Raw genomic sequence first — 24,796 nt, forward strand, 5'->3', positions numbered from 1 at the left:
CATACTCCACAGCAACGCTTGCTTTCAGGGGAAGGTCACGCCTGCAGCCTGTTTTATTCACCAGAGACCCGCTCTACCTGCCTGCCTGCAGAACCAGGAGGCAGGAAACTCCTGCGTTTGTGATCTTGACTGCAACGCTAAATCTCTCACTGGCCTCGAGCGATTCACTTCACCTCTCTGCCTTACTTTCCCCACGTGCAGAAATGAGATAGTGCTTCCTTTCCTCTCAGGGATATTGCAAGGATTAATTAGTTAACCGAGTTTGCTTCAAAGGTGAAAAGCGTTTTCCACCTGTTAGGTATTGTTGTTTCCTTGGGAGGAAAAACAGGCTCCACTCCACAGAAGTGATTTTAGAAGCCCAAACCCAAATAAAAGAAAAGCTGAGAATACCCGTGTTAACACCAACCAGCAGGACGTGGGAGTGCTGAAGGAGGGAGATCATCGTAACATGGCAAGGTTTGCAAACGTGCCACCTTCCAGCCCTTGGGAAGACAGATTAGGTGAGAACGAGCAGCACGTAGCGGACAGGCAGGATCTTTTCCATGGCTCCTGGCGCAAGCCCAACATAGTTAGTCAGCAGCCAGATATCCTGGCTGTCTGGTGGCCTTCAAATCCAGCCAGCCTGGCAGCAGGCGTAGCGTGGGCCATGCTGCAAAACGTGCTGTCCCAGCGGGGCTCCCAGCGGGGCAAACAAGGACAGTGCTGCCTCACGTGTGCTTCTGAAACAGACCAAGCAAGACAAGGAAATCCAAACGTTCCCTGCACAGGCTCGATCCAGCCTTTGGGATTAAAGGTACGTAGCTATTCCTTCTATTTTACTACCATTATATTATTAAGTTAAAAGAATTCAAAAGCAAATGCCCAGGACCCAAAAGGAGCTGCTGTCACAGAAAGGGGATGAAAACCTGTTCAAGTGACTAGTATGAGCCGCAGCACTACCTCCAGACAAAATAAAAGGGAGGAGGGAAAAGGAAAGCAATAACTCTAATCTGCCATTTAGGCAAATTGAGCAGGACAAAACCAATTATGCTAGCTGCCCTTAGAAGTGCCATTCTGCAGCTTCTCAAGGTGCTGGCATAAAGGCAGCATTAACAGGGTATCTACGGCGATAGCCAGCCAGCTTCTGCACTTGGTGATGTCTCTGGGAGGCAGCACGACCCTCAGGTCTGCCTCCCCACCACAGTGCAGTCCTTCCTGATGTGTTGAAGGAGTAGTTCATATGTGCACATTCTATCCTACAGCAGGAAAGGTCAGGCATACACAGGGCAAGTTGCCTATCTGTTTTGCCTAAAGTAAAATGGGGGAAGTTTTTGCAAGGTAGGATGCCAGAGGGGATTTAAGTTTTACCTACAGCTAAAGAGTTCCTGTTCATTGACTCAACTGGATCTGAAAAATGGTGTCCGCCTGTAGCCTGCATGATGTGAGAGCTAGCAAAGGTGAGGCTCTGTCATTGAGAACTAGCCAAAGGCTGGTGTTTCAGTGCTGCTGCTGCTTTCTGAATGGCACAGCTGCATAAGCCTTTGCATCGCCACCACTCAGGCTGCTCAAGTCTGCTCTGCCCCCCTTCTTTCCTTTCCTGCATTTGTACCTACTGGGTGTAGGTACATTTGCACCTAAATTGCTACACACATTTCGGCTCTAACGGCTCTAAGGGGTCCTGCATTTTCTTGTTTTTGAATCAATATAAGTCAGGAGTAATCCTAGAGGAGATTCACAAGGGCAAAGCCAGTGAAAAACAAGTGAAATCAAACAGAGGCCCAATTCACAGAGATTGAAAGCTGATTTTCTTGAGAATGGAGGCTAATCCATTCTAAAATAGGAAGCTTCCAGATTTCAGGACTCCCAAGAAGGAAAGTTTTTAGCTATAAAGAACAGATCGTTCCCGTCTGTCACAGGCAGTGCTGCTGCTGAAGGCAATGGGTGTATTGACTGGCTCCAGCTGAGGAAGCGGCCAGGTAGAGTTAACTCTTCTAAAGAACAATCCTTCATGAGTTTACAGACAGAGAAAAGTCCACATGACAGGCCTCAGCAAGACCTTCCAGGGGAAGTAAGGGCCCAAGATGTGCTCCGTATTCACAAACAGGAAGGGCAGATGGGAACTGGCTATGAGGCATCTGCATGATGTCCACCCCGTTCTGGATTAGCCAAGCAAACATCAGTGCTTGTGGACTCCTGTGTTGCTGATATTAGCAGATTGTTCTTACTAGTGCTCAGCATGAGAGAAGGGGGAGAAATTAGGGAAAAACAAAAACAAAACAAAAAAAGCTCATAATATTAAAACACTGCTGGAGCCTGAAGTCAATATTGCCTGCTGTTCACAGAGCTGCTGCTTCTGTTTGAAGGACCCTACATCTCTCTTTCTTTGCCACATTTGCAATTAGTTTTCCATACACATCCACTCCTGACTTTAAAATAATTTCCCCTTCACCCCTGAAGGAAAATGATTTTGTAAAGAAATCGCTTCCAAAATCGCAGTTCTTTTCTCGCCCGGGAGTGGCTCTGGCAGGCAGTCTGACGCATCCCAGCGTACTCCTGAAAGCATTCGTGCCTTGCTGAGCATCACATTTTGTGGCCAAGATTTCAAAGAAAGCAATCAGGACCAAAACTTCAAGCACTAACACCATATTTAGGCACTCGTGTGAGTGCTGTTTTTTTCAGCAATGCTTAGCGTGTGGCAGCTCCAGATGACTTTTCCAGATGATTTCTTTCCATCCCATGCCTCATTTTAACACCAAGTCCCAACATAACCATGGTGGTTTGCTACAGTGGCAGGTGTATATTCCTCTTGATAGACTTGGATCTGCTTTTCTGCATCCTGTGATGGTATTTGGTAAGGCTGAAGGGCAGGTAAGTGAATATCACTGGATCTTATGGCCATTCAGCACAAGCAGAAAGCCTGTGCCAGACCAGAATATTTCCACAGCATGGAGTAATTTTCTTTGCAACTTCCAGAGCCATTTTCTTTCACGCCTGCTTTAGGCATATACATTTATTGCACTTTGCTGAAATTCTCAAAGCTGGTTATAAAGGGGAGTCATGTAAAGCAAAGGCACTTGGTGTTGTAGCCAAGTATTTTGCCATGAAACAGTTCTGTGTTACCTCTATCATGGGTAGCTGAGCTCCTTGTCTTGCTTGCTGGATGTTTCCTCTTGTTTGTTTGACATCTGCCCTTGTGTTTGGGTGCCTCATGTCATGGAGACAGAGGACCCAGAAAAAAGGCTGGGAAGGTGGAAAATATGGAATTAACATGAAATCATGTTATCTAAAGGAAACAGAAACTACAAAACACTGATAGCAGAAGATGCAGTGTGCTGCGGAACATCATCCCTGACGTTACGTTTAGTTCAGTCACTTACACAAGGGACGGATTTGGCCTACCCAGCAGAAATTGTTTGCTTTAGCCAGTAATGTTAACTGAAGAAAGCAAACAACATTACTTTAATTTTATAAAAGAGAGGAGAGGGAAAGATCCAATTTCAAATTTTAGAGCGAGGGCTGGGAGGGGGAATAAATATTGAACCTCCATACGGTGTTAATTAGCTCTGGCATGGTAGCCAAAGAGCAATAGCCAGAGAGGCCTGGGTAAGAATAAAACTCACATGGCTTCTGTGGAAACATATTTTCCTAGCTTTTTAAAAATAAACAGAAACCCAAATCTGTCCTTTCCCCCCCCCCCCCTTTTTTTAACACAACAGTCTATCTGTTGCAGAAGTTGTTACAGCTGCAATCTGAGAATTCAAGCTGGGAGGATGCAGTGAGCCTGGCAGTGAAATCAGGGCAACGTGAGCACTTCTACAGCACAATACCAATATTCGCTCATTGCATCTTTAAATAGCATGATTTTTTTGAACCCTCAGATTCAGATCTGTGTACTAATTTTCTGTTTATAGCACCAACTGTTACATTTTAGTCCCTTGTATTTTGTGTTTTTCCAGATCACCTTAAGGAATTTAAAAAATGTTTCCCAGCCTGGCGTAGAAGTGGAATAGTTAATCACATACCATTATGCAACTGATAAAATAAAACTGTGCTTTTCCAGATGTCAAAATCATGTATGTGTTGGTCTAAAGCCTTGTAGTAAAATTCAACCCCACAATCCTTTGAATTCCATACATTCATTTTTATTTAAGATCTGGAGCTCAGGAGTACAGGGCAAAGGAACAGCTTTTGATTTGAGACTTGCAGAGAGAAAATTATATTTTATTAAGTTAGTGAAAATGCTGACTGCAGAGAAATTTTAAATAATTTATTTTTTAAGAAATGAAAGTACTCTTATGTTCTGATATGAAAGAAAAGCTAAAGCTTTGCTGTTTATATTAGGGAGCAGAGGTGAAAAGTGGTAAACTCAGTGAACTGCTAACAGTCAATGCCTTTCTTCTATGATTTGTCCTGGAACTGCCTTCTCAAAAAACACACATCACACACTTTTAACTATTGAAGCTCTATGTCTGAAGAAAAATATGAGGTGGACTGGAAGACCCCACTATGTTGGCAGAGGGGCTGTGGACACCAAAGAAGTAAACAAGGTGACACCAGGCTCTGAACAAGGTGATGGATGTCACGTCCCACAGATTGTAGAAAATTTTGCACTACAGAATAGCAGCAAATTTCTTCTTTTTTTGGAGTTCCCCAAGCTTTTTTTTTTTTTTTTTGTGAAAACTCCATGTAAAACCACACTAACGGGCATGTGGTTCTGCATGACTCATAAAAAGCAACAATCTTGCAGTTTGGGGGACCACTGCCCTAGACCAAAGCTGCTAGTATCTGAGACAAGTTCTGCTAAGATATATCCAATATCCCTTTCATGAGAATTCAGCTTCCTTCCTGTATATGTAAGTCCTCTGGCTTCACTTTCCTCCTTTTCCATCTCCCTCTTCTGCTGTAGGTTTTAGCAATACCAGAGAATTCAAACGTGGCTCCTGAAACCCTCTTTTAAATGCATTGGACTGGTGGAGGTAGGAGTCTGGATCATGACACAAATGATAATGTGTGGCCAACTCCCAAAGAGTCTGGTGGCCTGTAGCCCCTCCACAGAAGTGGCACAAGGCACTGGACAGGAAGCACTTTGTCACAGGATCTATCTGAAATGTACAGCACCCAACAGTGCGCCATGGCCAGGCTGTCGGATCCTGCCTTAGAATCTCCCAGAAAAGACAGTGAATCACGCTGTTCTCCTAAATCAACCTCCAGGTCAAAAAAAGAAAATTATTTGATCTGTGGGTTGTCTGCTCAAACAGGCAATTAATTGGCCTGGAGAGAACAATATTGGGTAACCATTCCCAGTGTGTTGGGAACAAGAAAGAAAAAAACATAAAACCAACCAACCAGCTTCCAACTCCTTGTCAAAAGCATGTAGACCTGGTGTCTGCTTTTCACTCTGACTTGGCAGGTATCTGCATCACTCTGCCTTCTACCCCAGCATGGGTCTTTGGAGGTGGTTCAGAGCATGTCTGTGAACACTTTCCAGCACCCATCTGTTTATAAATAGCCTCCTCTGAACTCTTTCTGATATGCATTCGGATCGAGCTAGTCATTCAGATCAAGCTGGGCCATCTCTGGTCTGGAAGTGAGTCAGCTCTGTCTGTTTTGTTCCTTTGCAGCATGCTGCTGTTTAGCTTGGGGACGAGGGGGGAGCCTGGAGACACCACACCTAAGATGAATTAAGCAGTCAAGAGCAGCCTCTGTGCAACCCACAGAACACCCTGTATGCAAATAATAATTCCATTTAGCTTTTCATAACTTCATGACCACATTTGCATACGTTAGCAGTAGACGCTGCTGTTGCATCTACAGAAATGACTTAGCTCTGTTGAGGTAAGAAATAAGAAATGACCAAACTCTGTTCTGCTGATTGGTGAGGAAGAAGAGAATACTAGCACCAGTTATGGCCTGCTATGATAACTGCTGAGACCAAACCTTCACGGGGATTATATATGCATGGGGATAGTTGTCGATGTACATTACAATTGGTCCTGAGTTTAGAGGTGGCTGGTTGCTGAGCACATGTTGGTTGTCCAGCAGTCTCAGCTACACAGTTTGCCAGTAAACAGTAGAACAGAACTTCCAGGGGAATGGAGGACACGCTGACTGTGAACACCAAGAAGCCAAAGCAATGGTGCAAGTACTATGGTTAGGCCCATTCCCACTACAAGGATCATGGTGGGCCCGCAACAAGCCCTGCCATCATAGGAGGCCAGCTGCTGTTTCCCAGCAATGGGAGTCTGTGGGATTCCTTTCTGGTTCTACAACCAGGCAGCTGGTGGGACAACTGAGAGGTCCTGCGTGCACTGAGGAATCTTGTATTGCAGGTTGGGCTATGCTGTGGCCCAAGTAGTGTGTGCAAGTCCTTTACTTGGCCGTCAGGGTATTCTGAAAGACTTGGGTAGCCCAACATTTCTGCTCTTGGCACTCTTGTACTGCTGAGGGTACCCAAGATATCATAGAATAAAAGAATGGTTGAAGTCAGAAGGGACCTCTGGAGATCATCTTCTCCAGTGTCCCTGGAGCAACTTGAGGCCATTCCCTCTAGTCCTCTCACTAGTTACCTGTGAGAAAAGGCCAACCCCCAGCTCCCCACACCTCCCTTCTGGTAGCTGTAAAGAGCAATAATGTCTCCCTGAGCCTCCTCTTCTCCAGACTAAACAACCCCAGTGCCCTCAGCCGCTCCTCACAAGACTTGTGCTCCAGGCCCTTCGGCCCTTAATCATCTTTGTGGTCCTTTGCTGGACTGTCTCCAGGAAGTCCATGTCTCTCATATCACCCTTGGTCAGGGACTTAGAAGATACTGAGTGCATCATTAGGGTATTTTTAACCTGACAGAGTAGCTCCAGCCAGAAAGTATATAATGAACAAAATATTTCAAAAGGCCGTGAGTGCCTTCAGTGCAATGTACTGCTTTCCTCTCTGTTCTTCACACACACAGTTATTCTTATTTAACCAAAACCAAAAGGTAAGGTATTTTAAGCTAACATGTATTTCCAGTAGCAACACTCCTTTGCCATGAAATAATTCTCATTTAAAGTTGTCTAAACTGGCTGTGAAAACTGGACTTGCTAGGGCCCATTCCCACAAGAATGGGTGCAGACCCAGCTAAACCTATTAATTTATACATAACAGGGATGGACAAGAAAAAGTTTGATTTTGCAGCTTGTGTGGATATTATAAAATCAGAGCTCTTCCATAGCAACATTATGGAATTTCATGCCATGGTAAGTTATATGCAGAGTCTGTGCACACCAAAATTAGAATATACATATGTAAGGTTTTGAATTCAGCTTACAGAAGGGACTGCATTTTACAGTGGAGCTTAGGACGTGTTATGTCCAACAGCTGCAATGCACAACTCCAAATTGTGATAAATAAAGGACAGGTAAAGAGCCAAAATATAAAGTTTTTCCCAATGAAGATGTACCATGTTCTTTTCTTCTACCTATATATTATCTGCTCTACACACAACTGGGGAGTCTTGATCACACCTATTCAGATCATTTCCTGGCTTGCAGCAAAGACAGTTGTGCAGAGCGGCACATCACTCCTCATCTTCTTTTTGACTTGTCTCACAAGAGTTTTCTGCTAATGCTCCAATACTTCTAGGCCTGTCCAACAGCAAAGCAGACAGATGGTGTAAGTGGTAATCTTGCTCAACAGCCCCCGTCTAGAACATAACACCCGGCTACCGGCTAAGTGACTTCCTACTAGTTAATGTGAAGAACTGTCCATGTTCTGAAACCCACTCAGGCGGAGGCATAAAACAACCTGCAAATGGGCTGCAGGGGATGGAAAAGCTGAAGTGAAAAGACCTTGGAGTGTACAGGTGAGACATTTTGTCAGTATCCTGCCAGCCTCTGACATCACTGTACTGATGAGGAATCCTTTTTCAGTACATTTGATCAATGTTAAGAGGGAGAACTGAAGGTTTCTGGATGCAAATACAGCAGATTTTCATAATAAAAGCACATTTATTACCTTCCATTCTTGTCTTAAATACCTAGAGCAGATGCAGAATATTGTTGATTCATACTAACCACTTAAGCAATAACAGTTGAGTCACAGAGCATTTCCTAGGGATTAATGAGTAGCTGGGAGAGTTGATGGGCCAAAGCAAAGCAGAGGGCCATTAACCCCAGCCAGACATTAATTCCCTGGGAAATGCCCTGTGCTTCAACTCTTATGTGCCATTATGACCTCCATCCCTTCTTTACACCGTTATACAGGGGAAGAAAAGATCTTGAGGAGGGACAATACTAGCTCCTGCAGGAAAAAACTATTCCTCAGCCTCACGGATACCTGCCCATGCCAGGAGAAACTAGCAGCACGTTGCTCAGCTGTGTTCATGTGCTGCAGCTGCCAATCAAAAAACATTTCTGTAGATGTTTGCTGAAGAAGTGCTTATCTGTTCAAAGAGCTTGGATAGCAATGGAGAAAATTCCTCTCTTTCGAAAGATAAGTTTATGGACCACAAGAAATGCAACGGGCAGTTTATGCAGATACATCACTTGAAAATATAAACTTATTTAAATTAAATTTAAAATCAAAACAACATCTCAAGGCCCAAAATTATATCACAATAAAGTAACATGCAGCAATATATTGTTACTGCTGAAGTTCTAGTCAGGTGAACCAGGAGAGTTCCCTGAGACAAGCGTTTGCTGAAGCAGCAAGTCAGATTTGGAGGCAGTAGCCTCTTTGCACATACAGAGTATTTCATCACTGTATTTTAGTCACCTAGTTCTATTCAGTAAGTTCATTTCAAGTTGAGAAGGCATAGAGAAGTTAGGGAAAAAAGAAAAAAGGAAAAAAAAAAAAAAAAAGGAAGACTTGTTCTTCCTCCTCTAACTTATGAGTAAAAATAGGTGTAATGGGTTCTACAATTTCTTGGATATGGCTTAGTTCAGTAATAAACCAATTACTTTTAAACTCATAAAAACATCTTTTTTTTTTTTTTTCCTCATGTGCTTCTTCCATTTAAAGTAGTTCATTTACGTAACAAGGAATATAAGGCTATTTGGAAATTTTGATTGAATTCTATCTTTCATTCAAACACAACCTAACAAAAACAAGAAAAATCTGTAAATAAATTAATCATCCTCCATTTCCCAACTTAGAAACATGACAAAATTAAGATTCTGCTAATGCAATTCTTAATTTATCATCATAATAAATATGCATAGGTAGGTACATTTGTTTAACAAGAAGAAGGACCTTACTGAGTACTATCCCTTGTCATAAATCAAGGTGTTTTAAATGTTACCCATCCATGAAAGCTATCTTTCCTTTTAAAAAATAGCTAGCATAACTTGCAACTGCAAAAAGAGATAAAATCAATGATTTGAACCAAGATTTCCTGCTTGCTGGTTTAAATCTTGATTTAAATCATTTCACTGTGGGTGTTAAAGTTGGCTTGCAGCCCTCAAATAATTGTAGGGAGGAAAGGAAATTCTGCTGAGACACATGCTATAAATGTAATATTTGCTGGTGTCTGAGGCTACAGTGACGTGTTTAAATTCAGAAATTCTGGTCTGTAGGCATTGGAAGGCTGGGTAAGTGACCGTGGCTAAGAAAAACCATGGTAATTAGTATTTGAATTTTGTAATGTTGACCTAAAATGGTATGTATAGCTTCCAAACACTTTTTAACAACCAATCTGTTGGCCAGTTACCTGACAAATTTATCTTTCAGTGTGGGACAGATCCTGTGGTCCCAAAGTTTCACAGGCAACAGATGTAACCTCCAAATCATGGTACCAACACACATGAGAATCACTGGATGATTCTCAGCCAGGAGAAGAGAAGAGGAGCAGAACCATACAGCATAAAAGAAAAGTATGACATCAGGCACAGATAGCTAGAGAAACCTGCAAAATGGCAGTTCATAAAGCATATACAGAGAGACTGAAATACAGAGACTGAAAACTGGCACTGGTGAAGTAAGGTGGTGCAATCTGTGCCTTCCCATTTTCTTCAGTTCCTGGTGAATTGATTGCATAGACCTCTGCTTGCTCCTCTGCTGGTTCTGTCAGCAGTCTCCAAATCGACGCAGACAGCAGCACGCCTACAGCTTCTGTATACAGCTCAAAAATAGCTTCTCAATTCATCCAGCTGCTTGAGTGCTCAGCCTGAATGCTTTGGACAGCTGACGCTACATCTGCATTTGTCTGCCTTTTGAAGGCATCACGACTGATTGTGGTTCACAAATGAATCTTGGTTAGTGGTTTAAAAAAGCCAAATGTTGCCTTTTCTAGCCAGTATGGGTACTTTCATATCCCATTCAAGAATGGCTGGTATCCATTTAACTTAAGCCAGCAATCACTTACATTAAAACATGTTTTGCTCTGAAACATTTTAAAAGCAATTTGAAAGTTCATCTACACTTACTTACAAGTAGTAAAAGACCAGTTGTGATTTACAGTAATGTCAGTCTTGTGATGGTGATAGGCTATGCCACTGCACAATGCTTCCTCTTGCTTCCAGTTTTTCATTTATTTTTATTTTTATTTTTATTTTTATTTTTATTTTTATTTTTATTTTTATTTTTATTTTTATTTTTATTTTTATTTTTATTTTTATTTTTATTTTTATTTTTATTTATTTATTTTTATTTTTATTTTTATTTTTATTTTTACTTTTATTTTTTTAATACAAGAAACCTGCAAAACAGTACAACCCCTATAGCGTTGTGATGGTGTTCAGATGTAGCTTGTTCTGGCATAGATGTTCCTTTAGGGGACAATGAATGATGCCACCTACATTACATATTATTTAGATATAACTACATCCACAACCATATCTGTACAGATATGATGACACTAGTGAAGAGTCACCCTCACAACTGACACAGTTACTTGTTCAACTTTTCTGTACCAACAAGGGCAAAGAATGACCACATCCATGGTAATATTAATTTAACCTAAGTTAAATCGATCATTTCAGGGTAAGGTGAGAGAAAGATTTGGGCAACTTTGAGCAAAGATCTCACGAAGCAACCTTTACCTCCTCCAACAGTCTCACGATCAGCTATAAACAAACCTAGTTGCGTATGATGCTACAAGTGTAGTTTGTGAGCAAGCAGTCAATAACAGCCAGGGAATACAATGCCTCTCAGAGATCATTCCATCTCAAAAAAATAAATCTGATTTTCTCAGAATGAGACGGCAATTTGACTGTGGCTCAAACAGGCCTGCCAGGTATACAGCAGCATTTCTACTGCTCTCTTCACCATAGAAGAAAAGAGAAACTCTGTCAGCTTTGCCACCATATTGAAGCTCTGACAACTGCAGTACAGAACTGCTACCTTTTTTTGTGTGTGTAAAGAACTGAAATAATTGTTGATATTAAGTTTAAGCTTAATCAAGAAAATATGTTTCTTTCTAAATCTTTCTTTCTAAAGATTCTGCAGTGCTTGTGGACATTTTGTCTGCCCCACAAAGCCATTCTCTGATGTAACTAAATATTATCCATTTTACTAAACCATACTCTGATGCAACTAAATACTCTGTTTTACAAACGGGTGTGCTGTGATACAGGAAGGGACTCAATCACATGGTTACTGGTGCTGGATGCCCTACAAAACACTTCAGTTCTGACACATATTTATAAGCAGTAGGTAAGGCTACCTTTTTATATGCAGAGCTACATTTGCAAAGGGTTTTGGAAATACAGCACTCACTTGACATCTCAGCTGAAGTCAGTGGGATTTCTTTAAGGTTAATACACCCCAGAGCATCTCACAGGCAGCAGCCTGTATTCATTGCTCCAGAGCTCCTCAGAAAGGCAGATGGGCTGTACATGAGAGACAGATCTTAGTTTTCAGGTTTCCAGCAGGACTCAGTGGAATGGCCAAACTCGTTGCTGTTTGATGGTTTCTATTTGGCTGAAAGGGACTTGCTTTTCCCAAAGGCCTCCCTTTATAGCAATCTGACTGGGCTCTGAAGATCTGGAGGAGGCTCCCTGTGGAGCTTACCTGTGCTGTTCCTTTGCTGCACGGTGAGGTAGGCTTTCCAAGCCTTACAGAAACTTGCTGGGCCATGTCCTTTACCACCTCCAAGAAACCCTGAAACCAACATTGAGAACCCAGGTGACAGCGCTAACCTTCTGGGTCAGCTCTACACTTTATCTGTTTCTAAATTTCAATCCCTCACTGCCTGTGATGAAGCAGAAGCCAGAGGGTGGATATGCAATGAGCATTTTCAAGAGCCATACTTGTGTGATAGTTTACTCTGTAGTGGCTTAAATACAGGCCAGAATGAATGCTTAAATCAAAGCACAAACATCTTGGCCTCAGGGTAAGAAAAGCATTTTAAACATCACTGGCCTCAAGGTATAAAAACAAATATTTGCTAAACTTCCAGACTTCAAAGAGTTGGCTTTTCTAAGACAGTTCCTTATTGCTGCTTCCCTGGGAGGCTTTTCCCTTCCTTTGCTTCCCACCCTTCAGGAAGAACACAGGGAAGGACTAAGAACACAGCACAGCTTCAGCTCCCTCTGCTCCTGTGCAACACTCATCTCAGCTCCTCAGCTGCCAGCCAACTCTGAGAAGCAAAAACGAAAGCAGGACGACAGAAACACTGTCCTCTGATGATGGTTCAGAGATGGATTGCATGGCTCTCATGCACTTAGTTCACTACATGGATCTCAGGTAAACACCAATCTCTTTCACATCTGCTGCAGGACCAGGAAGCTTGCTGCTAATATATGTTTTTCTGTGCACCCTCTTACTTGGTGAGAGGGAATGTAAAAAATACCATTAAATGAAGAAGACAATCTCTCTCTCAGCTCCTAGGTCCAGTCAAGACACTGGATAGGATTAGGCATGACAGAGGGGTTGTGGTTTATTCATTTCTCATTATTTAGCCTTTGCAAATTGTTGTCTTGCTCATCAGTTGAAGTTAACTTCCCTCCACCCCCCTAAGTACTATACAAACCACCTGCTGGGAACTCACCCTTCCCATGCAGTGTCAGGTCTCACTCTTGGCACCTGGGCATGGCTGTGGGCAGAAACTTGGCAGCAGACTGCCCATTAATGCATCATTTGGGCTGGTGGCTGGCAGAAAAGTCAGGGAGAAAAGGAAACCAGTGTCACAGGTGCCTGTTTCCTTCAGCCTCACTGCCCAGGCAGGCAGCCCCTGCACCTTGCTGCTTGCTCCTGCACCTTGCAGCTCCTCCGTTGTGCCAGTTGTTCATGGCCCACAATGCCAACCACACTGAAGAGGTGATTTGAGTTTGAAATAATCAATGCAACAAAAAAGGGTAAATTTTTAACATAGAATGGTTCCCTGGTCCAGCTGGGCCACCACACACCAAAGCATCCCTCCCACACTGGAAGATATGACATTGATTTTGGGCTGCATCAGGCACCGCAGCAGCGCAGGGAAGTACAAACAGCCCAGCCAAGAGCCCAGCATTGAACAAAAAATTTGCATGTCTGATACCTGAACTGTACTTCCCGTGGGGCACCGCAGCTTGACAGAGAGACTGAGATTAATGTCATAACAAACTAAGTGTCAATGGGTCCTCTTCCTTCACCAAGTGCGAGCCAAGCAGTTCAGACCCAAAATACCAAAACTTCAAAAGGACTTTTTGAAATGGAACACTTCAAATTGAAATATTTTAGGACATCCTGTCCCACTGAGAAACTCATTTCAGTTCAGCTTTCATCCCGAGTCCAAACAAAAACAGATTTTAAACATCTGAATAAAGTTGAACAAAAAAATCTTGTTTTAAGTGAAGTCGGGATTATACTTAATATCAAGTACAAATGATAACAGGGACAAGTAGGGTTTGCACAATATATAATGAAAAAGGAGGATGAAAATCCAAGGATCAAATAGGTATTATCCTTCCACAAATCTTGTGTAAATGTAGCAAAACGGCATAGCAAAATATATTTAAAAACTGCTGTATAATATAATATTGTCATACAGTATACATATAACAATTTATGAATTTCACATCTGGATACACAGTATTCACTGCTTTCTCCTCTAATATGGCTGTATAATTGTAGTATTATTTTTGTCATAAACACTCTGAAATATCCCTAGGTAAACACTCCTGAGTAACAGAAATGTTGAAGCAATAATTTATTTTCAGGAAAAGTGTAGGTAGAAAAGCTAGGACTTTTAGAGGAAGGTAAAAGGCATTTTGTTCTTTTTATTTTTCAACAGACAAGTAGATTATAGTTTTGTTGCCAGCTGTTGAAAATCTCAAACATTTTATAGGAAAAAAAATACACACAAAAACAAAACAAAACAAGCAAACAAACAAACAGAACTCTCCACCAAAACCAAAACCAACCAAACAAAAGACTTTCTTCTTTCTGTAACCTATCATGTCATTGTCTTGATCAAAGGTCTATTACTCACAGGTATAGATGTTTTGTAGCGGAAGTATTGGTGCTGTACAAGGACTTCTAATAATAAATCTGTATGACTACATAGATGCAGTCACTATGCCACAAACACTGAATACTCAACAACGTATTGGGGAAAAGCCAGCAAAAAAATAAGTTACGGCAGCTGAGAAGAGGCTAAGAAGAACTTCTGGATGAATTATGCATTACAGAAAATAAGGCTGAGGAGAAGACTACAGGAGATCTGCACTTGGACCAGAAGGCAAAATTACAGTAAGTCACTTCTGACGAGTTTGTTTATTCGCTCCTGAAGCCCTATCTCTCTAACTAAGCTACTATAATACTTGCTATTCTTAGCTCTTACCATGAGGCTGGGAGGAAGTCTCTGCTGCTACGATTACATCCTGCCTGCCCCAACCCAGATTTAGTGAACAAGCTACGCCTTTTTCTCTTTGCAAAAAACTTTTCCACAGGCTTCAATGAGAGATTTAAGGCCAAAAAGAAGGAAGTCAACATGGAGAGAAAAAAAGGTTAAGCAGGACAGAGCTTTGGGGGCACAATATCGGAGTACAGTTTATCCAAAATAAACTAAGTGGCCTTTGAGGAAAAGCACTGTGACTTAGTGAAGGAATGAGCATGAGACAGAACAAAAAATTAGGAAGAAATAAGATCAGAGATTTCACTAAACATAACTTAAAAATTGATTGTATGAGGGCAGGTGAAGCAAGCACTTCCTGAGCAAGAACAGACACACAATAGCATGCTGAAGCTTTGCTGGAAGTGAGCTGTCCCTTTTAACATTATTATTTTTTCTCCTTGGTGTGCCCAGAATAAAAAGTCCTCGGATACATGCACTGCATCTGCTTCCCCTCATTGTGCTCTGATGCAAAGGGAGGATAAACATTAACCAAGCTCGATGCAAATGAGAGGCAAACATTTACCTTAAAAAACCTCTGTGCTTGGGCCTGCGTTTGGAAATCTCTGTATTTACTAGGGTTGTGGGAATGACTCATTTATACGTTAACTACCCCGTGAGTTTGCCACACAGTTTCTTATCTAAAATATGGGTGCCCAGAAAAATGCTTCTTAATAAAAAATAATAATAATAATAAAAAAGCAGCCTTATCAGAACCTGTGATAAATAAAGTTAATGGTGTACAGTCCCAGTAATAAATGCTTGCTTATGAAGAAGATGCCACGCTTACCTTTCAAACTCTGAATTACGGACCTCTTTGTATTGTTCAGGGAACTCCTGGAAACCCACCCTCACATGTGAAGGACAATGTAAGGGGCGGAACTTTTCATTTAAATTCTTCTGCACTGGGAGCATAATCCTTGCAAACTTGGAAACTTGAGTGCCTTCAGAGCCTACAGTCAATATCTTAGCACCATTACTGAAATAAACTGCAGACCTTCTCGTGGTTGGCTCCAGGAAAACAATTGTCCCTGCAGCACAGCTCCAGCAGTGCCCACGTTCACCTGCACAGCACCAGGGAGTCAAATGCAGAGTCTGAACCCTGTCCAGGGCACGGGATGGGTATTTTAAGTTGTCTGCTCTGTTCGCAGCAGTGTGTAATTCTCACTGGAGCTGCATAAAAGGAAGTTGAGGAAAATACACCTCCACGTGTGTCTGAATCTCTCCTCTTCCTCCCTGTGGGTGTCACAAAAGGCTTAAAATAGCTTGTGACATGTCGCATATACATGTATATCTATAGCAGATATTTGAAAGGGACAGAGGGAAAGAGGTTAAGGTTTGAAGTACTGTTTATAAGCTTAGGGGAACCACCAGCACCGTGCTTGCTTAGCTTAGGACCAGCCATCTCTTGAAGCCAGAGGTCAGATTTTTAATTCCACAGTGCCTGCCAATTTTGGTGTTTCAGAAATGAGCGCTGTGTTAAGAAATCAGGACGCTGTATCTCCGCGTCTCAAGGGATTTGGCTTTGTTCACCGCTCTGGCAATCGCTAACCGTGTCCTCTGAAGAAAAAAAAACCCTCTTGTACCTGCCTCTATTTTTACTGTGTGTTTTTGAAGGAAGAACTCCATCTGTAATCTTTTCATCTAAATGATCCTCGAAGACAATCTCCGGGGCAGACACACACTGGCATATGAAAATGAACATCGTGCTCTGAACATCGCGTCTCTGCTCCATGGGCTGATGCTGCGAATCACAGCTCATGATTCAAGAAAGGAAACCTTGTCCTCTGACACTCAGCTCTAATCCCCTCTTTCCTGTGTCAGGCCACTGAAAGTCTAACTCCTAAGGAATATTGTCCATTTGCTGATGTAAAAGGCCCCTTGTATGAATAAAAGAAGCATTTTCTATGCTGCCCTGCAACAGGAAGTAGACTTCGCATGGCAAGGTGATGTATTATGAGAACCAGCACAATCCCCCAAATTCCTTCATGAGATTGAAATAAATTTTGTTTTGTTTGTAACTGCGTTTGCTATTTTTGTTAAACTGCCCTCTCTCAGGTCCTATCCCAAGTAGAAATCCTGTCAAGAAGGATTATTTTTGGCCAATTCTCCTTCAAAGAGTCACAATCAATAATTTCTCTTATAGAAGACAACCTTCGGGAGCACTGTAAAGGATGTTATTGGTAGTTCCTATGGACATTTCACTTTCTCTAAAGGCAACAAATGAAATATTAAAAAACTAGGTAGCATTTCAACGAGTCACTCACCACGAAGTCTGCCTCAAAACACACAGAGTAATCAAAACCAGAGCAACACGAGGGACCCTAGCTTTATAAAAATAATCTTTCCTCCTATACCATCCATTTCATAAAAGGCCTTCAAAATCCACAAGAGTAAAATTGTTTCTCACTTTGAGAGAAGAAAAAAAAAAAAAGAACAAGAAAAGTCTTCAGGCTTTTTAAAGGAAGTAACGTGGCAAATTGTAGCCTTGCGTAATACCATTTAAGTAAGCCGAGTTAACTACATACAGCCTACAGGTTTGTGGGGTGGGAGTTTGGTAGGCTCTAGAAATTCAGAAACATTATAATCTCCTTACTGTCACCTATAAGTGGGATATCACTCCGTGTTTTTTCAGCACTAAGTGGCTTATCAGTATAGATGCTCAAAGAATAGCTTTGGATTTTGTTACGTACCTTGAAAACCTTCACTTTTTAACAATGCTTGCTGTTTATTAGCGTCAGCACCATATATATATATGCACATGTGTATGTATTTGTAGGGAAAGCATAAACTGAAAGACCTTAATATCTTTCTTGCCAACACCTGCCTATAAATTTACTATGAACCTTGTGAAGATTTGGGTAGGTCTGTGATCTGTCAGGTACCAGAAGTAATAGTTGGGGTTGTTTATCTCTGCAGCTGGAAGTAGATACAAAAGGAAGTGCTGGCAATGTTGGTTCTCAATATTTAAGCCATGCATGAGACACGTTAGGACATACATGAGACATGAGATAGTTCAGATACTCCTCTGTTTTTTCTAAGCCATGTTACTGATTTTCCCTCTCCCTGTTCCCTTTTCATCCTGGATGCCCAGTGCAAGTATCTCTGCATATGAGCTCTGTATTGTCCATGCTGCACCGAGCTCATCTGTAATAAAACTGCAGGCAGAAATGCAAAGAGTTATCTAAAGAAGGAAAAGGGAGGCCAACTTCCACTTGGATTCTCTCCTGTGAAGCACATCAGCAGCAAGTGCTGGAGAGTTGGTGCTGCACTGTGCTCATCAACTAGAACAGGACTTTATACACTACAGACAGCAGACAGCCTAACTAGGGCTATGGCTAGCTACGATTTCACTATAGTGAGCATTACATATACATATATATGTAATATATATATACATATATATATATTATATATATAATAATAATATATATAATAATATATATATATGTAATATATATATTACATATATATGTAATATATATATATATATACAGAGAAAGAGAATATATATATTCTGCAGTCCCATAGTTTTGAAAATCATTCTCATGTAACTGTGCTCTGGCACCTCCATTTATTTTTAAATTGTGTTTCTACCCTTTCCATTGCAGAGGTAACCTAAAAATCTTAATCTGAATGCAAACTGATACAAGCATCACTGTCAGCATCAAGAGGGAAACACTGACATCAGTCTGAAAGGCCTGACGCACCCTGCTCCTCTCCCTGGGGTCTCTAGGACTGTGTCTACACAGCCCTTGGTGGCTGTCCCTCAGTGCAGCCATGAGTTCTCCTCAACTCTTGCTCTCCCTGTGCATGGCTGTTCCCCAGACAAACCTCAGAAGATGTGTGGAGTGCCTGCAGGCATCCCAAGGGCAGCCTGCTCAGGTGTGTCCACCAGGGCTCCAGCCCTCCAAGTACACCTGCAGATACGGTGCTGCAGGGCATGCTCCCCTCCCAGCAGTGGCTATACTTCCAGCTTCACCGTCAGGGCTATCAGATTAATCTGACCACACCAGCCCATACTGGCTCCCTTTCAAGGGGGATATTCCTGCCTTGAGGTTAGTGCAGCAGCTCTCTGCTCCCCAGAGAGCAAGGGGGAAGATTTTCTAAAGATAGCTATGAGCTTTCCACTTTCCCAGAGCATGTGAGGAACATGTGGAAAGCACTGATGAGACAAAATCTGAAAGTCAGGGAGATAACTGCTAAAAACAGATACACATTCTCCCTTTTCATAGCACGCCCAGAGCAAAAGAGACCATGTGGCTCTTCAGATGGGTGCAGAGAATGACTTCCCATCCTCTCCACTGTTCCCGAAGGAGCAAAAGGAAAGCTTTCCTCCTACCACCAACTGGCAAATAAATCATTTTTCTGGATTCCAATGTCAGCTGGTGGAATTAGGAAACAGTTTTTTGCCTAGGACACTTGGCTGCAGAACTTACATCCCTTTTATGACCGAGCATGAAAATGCCTGTTAATGTTCAAAGCAAAACCAACCAGCAGCAGATTCTTGACATCAGCTCCTCACTGACAAGCTGTGGACCAAAAATTATTCATGGAAATCATTCTATCAGGACGTTTTCAATAGAAACACTTTTCATACTTGACTTGAACAGAAGCAGATCTCATTCTTTCTATCTATCTAACTAAAAAGGCCAAGAATATACCAATCATACCAAGATCATGGGAACAAGATTGGTATGTGTTTTGTTTGTTTGTTTGTTTGTTTAAATAAACTTATCACTAGTAAGGATGTGGAAATGAAATGTCTTATTGTCACAAACATCAGAACATCAAGAAGGAAATGCAAAATTAACATATGGCAAATATTGTAGTACATCTTCCCAATCTGGTTTGAATGAGCTTGGAGATGATACCAAATAATCTGTGTCACCAAGTATCTGTTCATATGTTCAAAGAGTAAAGACAGAAAGCAATCTTGATTATGCATTCTTTGCTGATACCACACTAACTGATCAGTCATGGCAAAAACTCATTCATAATCAGATATCTAAATTGGTCTCAAGTCGCTGCATGCCATAGAGATGGGCATGGCTCTAAAGGCACGCAGACCTTACCGCATACCTAACATTATACACATCCTTAGCTTTAAGCTTGGCAATAATTCCCTTAAAATTGAGTATTTCTGTGAATATTTGCCAGGTTGGATCCTAACTCTGAGCTGGTCTTCACAAAGACACTCAGGAAAATTAATCCAAATTAACTAAAGGCTTAATTTAAAGCAGATTAGTTAAAGTGCATTTAACCCTGTAAAGACTTTAAAATTAAAGTAATCTTAATTCCATTTTGTATAAAGCTTAATCCATTTTCAATTTATACTTTAAGTTACTTTGGATTAATTAAGTTGAATGTCCTATGTAAATGAGCCTGAGGCCCTGATTCAGAGCTGTGCTCAAGCACAGGTATAAATCCATCCCCATTCAGATCAGCACATGCTCAAAGTCAGCTGTTTTCAATGAAATGCATACAGGTACTTAAGTATTTTCCAGAATCACACTCTTAACTATTTTACATTCTGAAACCACTTGAGAATCATAGTTCGATGGCAAGGAAAAATCATAGCCCGAAGGGCTGAAAGCCAGATATATGTATCTCCTGTACTGTCTTGCAGATGATACCAATTTTAGTGTGTGTAAAATAAATCTTAGATAATTTTTTTCTGTAGGAAATTTCTGATTGGCACAGAATTAAAAACCAGTTCTTCAGGCTGGAATTATTTTTTTCCTGGGAAGAGGAAAAGAAGATTAGCCCTTCATTTTCTGGGAAGAGTTCCTTATGGAGTGTTGTTCTCTCATACCAAACAGGTAAATCACACTCTTCATTCCTAAAGAAAAACAAAACAAAACAAAACAAGACAAAACAAAACAATAATTCAACGACTGTATTTCTCTAGGATTTTACATCCTGTATTTTTCATCTTTTCTTTCAAAACTCCCTTACATGGAAGTGTACTCATAGTGTTTGAACCTGGATTATTATCTCACTGGATATGCAGCAAGAAACTGAAAAAGAAAAAGCAACAAGATTTATAACTAGGTCTCAGTAGCTACTTTACTTCATTTGTAAGTTTAAATATTTGATGTTAGTTACATATATGCTTAACTACTTAATTGAAGAGAAGTAAAACTGTTATTATTGAATAATACAGTAGTGTTATTGCTAACAGTGTAACATCAAAGGCATATTAAATGGCAAGTTGTCTGCTGGCTACCTAAAGTGAACTATGAAAAAAAAATCTACCTCCAGAATAAAATTCACCAACTATGCTATACACGGAGCCAGAAATGTTATTTACAGAGCCACGGAGCCCAGGCAGATATCCCAAGTCTACTTACTCGGAGTGGCTTGGAGAACTCAGCTCACACATGATACAGCTTAGCTCTGGATCCATCCAACTTAATGTCCAAGTACAAATTCCTTCAGCTCCCGCTGGCACTTGAATGGTTGTACTCACATGGTGCAGCAGAGCACAGCATAGCAACCTCCAAGACACCAGACCTGAGGTGATGCACCTATACGGTCTGCTGTATCCTAACACAGAGAACCAGTACAGTTGTGTTTTCATGGCACTGAGCCCAAGCAAACACTCACCTTTCAGCAAGCCAGTGCAGCTTCTGCACACAAGCTGGCACAGGTACAGCTGGCTCATCCTTTTTCACCTGATCTTCCCCTACTAGAATGGGTAAAAACAAATTGAATATGTCTGCACCACCACCTAACCACAGCCTACCTGACACAATGAAGCCCTTTGTCACCTGGCAGTGGTGTAATGGACACAGAAAAAACAAGATTTGACGGCTCTGTACATCAGATTTGCCAAGTGCCTATATTTTGGCTATTTTTCCCCAAAGAGGAGTGTTCAAAGAGAAGACCTTCATCTTTTTCTAACTCATGCGGTGAAAAAGGGAGAATTTATGTTATGTAGGTTCTTCAAATATGCTTATCACTATGCTATGTGCACTCTGTCCAGAAAGAGGATGAGGAGGAATTGCAAAGAAATCCAAGGGCAATGACTACCACCTTGCTCAGCAACTACCTAATTCCTGCTGCCAGGAACAACAACTGCTTGGCCCTCCATTCTTTTGCTGCCTTTCCTTACATTATTGTTCTACAGTCTGGTGAAGTTACTACTGACATCTTTGCCACTTTAATAGGCAAAGAGAAAATAGATTCACAAGAAGAAATGCATTGTTGCCTTCAACAATACTTTGCAGAACGGTTGTTTTGTGAACATAGCAGTTGGTGGCATAATGTGGAGGGAGCATTGATTGCGAATGGGTATTCTTTTTAATTTCACTACCATCATTTCCAGAATTTCCATGTTTCTCTTTTAGTTGAAGTGATGTGTCTGCCACTCAGGGCTAAAAGAGCTTTTCAGATGGGTTTGAAGGTTGTTAGCCACCATCACACACCAGCCACTCTCCTTGTGTTCTCTACATTCAAGCACCCAGTGGTCTCTCTGCTCTTTCTGGTATTTCCTCTTGAACCAAGAACCTTTACTATTTTTCAGTTTGCAGATGTGGTCTGGATGAGGACCAGTGCATAGCTGAGGTGTGAACAGTAAAATAAGCACCCCTGTCACAGGAAAGCAACTTCTCCCATGCACACATTAGGCTGGCAGCATTTAACTGGCACTTAGATAATAAGGACATCTACTTCACTGCAAAACACAGTCGGGACTTGCAGCCATGAAATGGACTTGATAGCCTTTAAATGCTGTTTTATGGTGCTGGCTTACAGAGATGGCTTGGAGCCGACATGGCAGCTCATTAACACTCAGTTAACACTTCTCTATATAGCACAGCATTGACTTTTACATTTTCTTATTTCCAGGGGAGCAATGTGCGTGGAATTAAAGGGAGGCATAATAGTTTAAGACACACAAAATATTATGAACAAATCAGTTATAAAAACATTGAAATAAATAATTTAAAAAATATTATGTCCTGAAATTACTATTTGTGAATATAGAGTCCAGGAGAAGCATTACTTTTACCTTGCCAAGTTTCCCAATGCAGGTGATTTCTGAGAGTCCCAGCTTCAGCTGCCGGGGACAGATATCTACAAAGGAGTAGTTTGTTATCTGAACCATGCGTCTAAATCAACTTCTGTGTTCAGTCTTATAACAGCATCTGTTTTATTTAAACAAATGAACAAACAAAAACCTATAACTCCCTTTTCACTTTTGGGCTGCAAAGTAGGGGGAGAGTGCAACCCACTTTCTTTGATGCTGCACTCTTTGGCTCTGAAAGCCAGAATGGTGTCTTCTTGCAAATAACGCAGTAAAAGAGGAAGTGAAAATGTCAGGCTGCATTCGATTGCCAGAAAACAGACTGTTCTCCATAATAAGAGAGCAATCCCCAGGTAAAATGGGGATCTTTCCATTTACTGGTCATCTCAGACCTCAGACGACATGGTGAGAGCATGCAGGAGATTAATAGGCAGGTTAGCTTCCAGCCCTCCCCACCGCAACATCTGCCTGTGTTAACGAGCAGCCTCGCACACAGCAGGTAGAAATCCTGCTTCGGCTGCTCCCCAGCAGCACAAACCCAGAATTTAACAAAGGATCAGTAAGCAACGATGTGCAAAGTTAGCTGAGGAGGAGGAGGGCATGTCGAAGGTGGCCAGCAGAAACACCAACAGCCTAACCAGCTCCCCAGGGGATCCCCCTCTCCCTGCCTCACCTACATTTGTTGACAGCCTCTCCTGGGGTGCACAGCAGAAGCAGTCTGCTTCTTCCTGGAAAGGTAGGCTTGGGTGTGCTGCACATCAGGATGCCCCACAGAGCTACCAAGCTAACCTTAAGAGAGGGGCAGGAGGGCTGCATCAGTGCAAAGCTCCATCTGGACCAGGCAGCCCCACCAAAACCCTTTTGGGTGCCTCTGCGTGGCCCCGCATTGTGCCAAGCTGACAAACCCAGCCAGTGCATTTGCAAAGGCAGCCTTTACGCCAGAAACATCGCATGCACAGATTGGGTCATTAAGCAGATTTCAGCTGGATGTTTGTGGATGAATTCTGGCTGCTGGCATGCGAAAGATGGCAGGCAGCAATTGAAGAAGCGGCTTCTGGCCTCTGAAGGGGGCTCGTCTCACAAAGAAGACGCAGTCCTAGCTGTAGAAGCTAAAGGGAACTGAACTTTCTGTTGGAAATGTGAGTACCAACGGAGATGGAAAAGCAGTAGAAGCATCAGCGAGAGATAATGTATACAGACAGAAATCCCTTTTTGGTGAAAATGCCCATGAGGAGTGCCTCCATGTAATGCAACAAATTCTCTGGTGAGAGGGCAGATGGGACAAAGGCGAACCTGATGCAAGCTGGGTTTTTGCTTTTATTTGCAAATGAAGCAACTATACGGTAAGATTTTTAACAACCTCTGCTATTCTTTTTTCCTTTCTCCTCAGATAGCCCTCAAGACATTTAACTGCAGGCATCTTTGCTATTGATCACTCAGTGCTGGGTATCCTGAAGATTGTATTTGTTGGTATTTGCTAAACTGTAATTCGCCACAATACTACAACTGGTTTTATTTTTTTTCCGATGTAAAATACCCCAGGTCAGAAATACAAAATATTTAAGAACTCATAAGCTGACCAAATGTTACTGCTTGTTACAGTAAAACCAAAAAGTACCTCTGTGCAACAGGAAAGTTCTCCCCATTAAATACTCTGTCCCTGCTGTGGATGCAAAAATGCACTGGATTTGTTATATAAACTGAGTGTGAACTCTTTGACATGGGGGGAAAAACAAAACAAAACAAAACAAAACAAAAGCAATGTTTTATAGCCAGCCTCATTTTGAAAAATGGCTAAACCATTTTATCTGAAACTTCATTATCCCTATCTCCCTTCCCCCCAGGTAGACACAACAACATTATAATTATCTCAGGGTGTGCAGAAAGCAAAACTGCAACCCCATCATTTAAAGTTTGGCAAAGGGTCTGAAAAAGAGTTACACTGGGAAGTGTCAGGTGTCCTGTCTGAATTTAAGAAGAGATTGGACTGTGCACTTAGTCACATG

General features: G+C 41.7%; 1 long non-coding RNA gene across 1 annotated transcript; it reads left to right on the forward strand.

Moving 5' to 3' along the window:
- The first annotated feature begins 721 nt into the window (after nucleotides 1–721).
- LOC311429846 lies at nucleotides 722–16,782 on the forward strand. Its single transcript, XR_014688407.1, has 5 exons — nucleotides 722–793; nucleotides 7,594–7,813; nucleotides 12,433–12,633; nucleotides 14,435–14,619; nucleotides 15,592–16,782. It is a non-coding gene; the product is annotated as an uncharacterized lncRNA (long non-coding RNA).
- Nucleotides 16,783–24,796: the final 8,014 nt, after the last annotated feature.

Source organism: Aythya ferina (assembly GCF_964211825.1).
Source record: "Aythya ferina genome assembly, chromosome: 1".
NCBI lineage: Eukaryota > Metazoa > Chordata > Aves > Anseriformes > Anatidae > Aythya > Aythya ferina.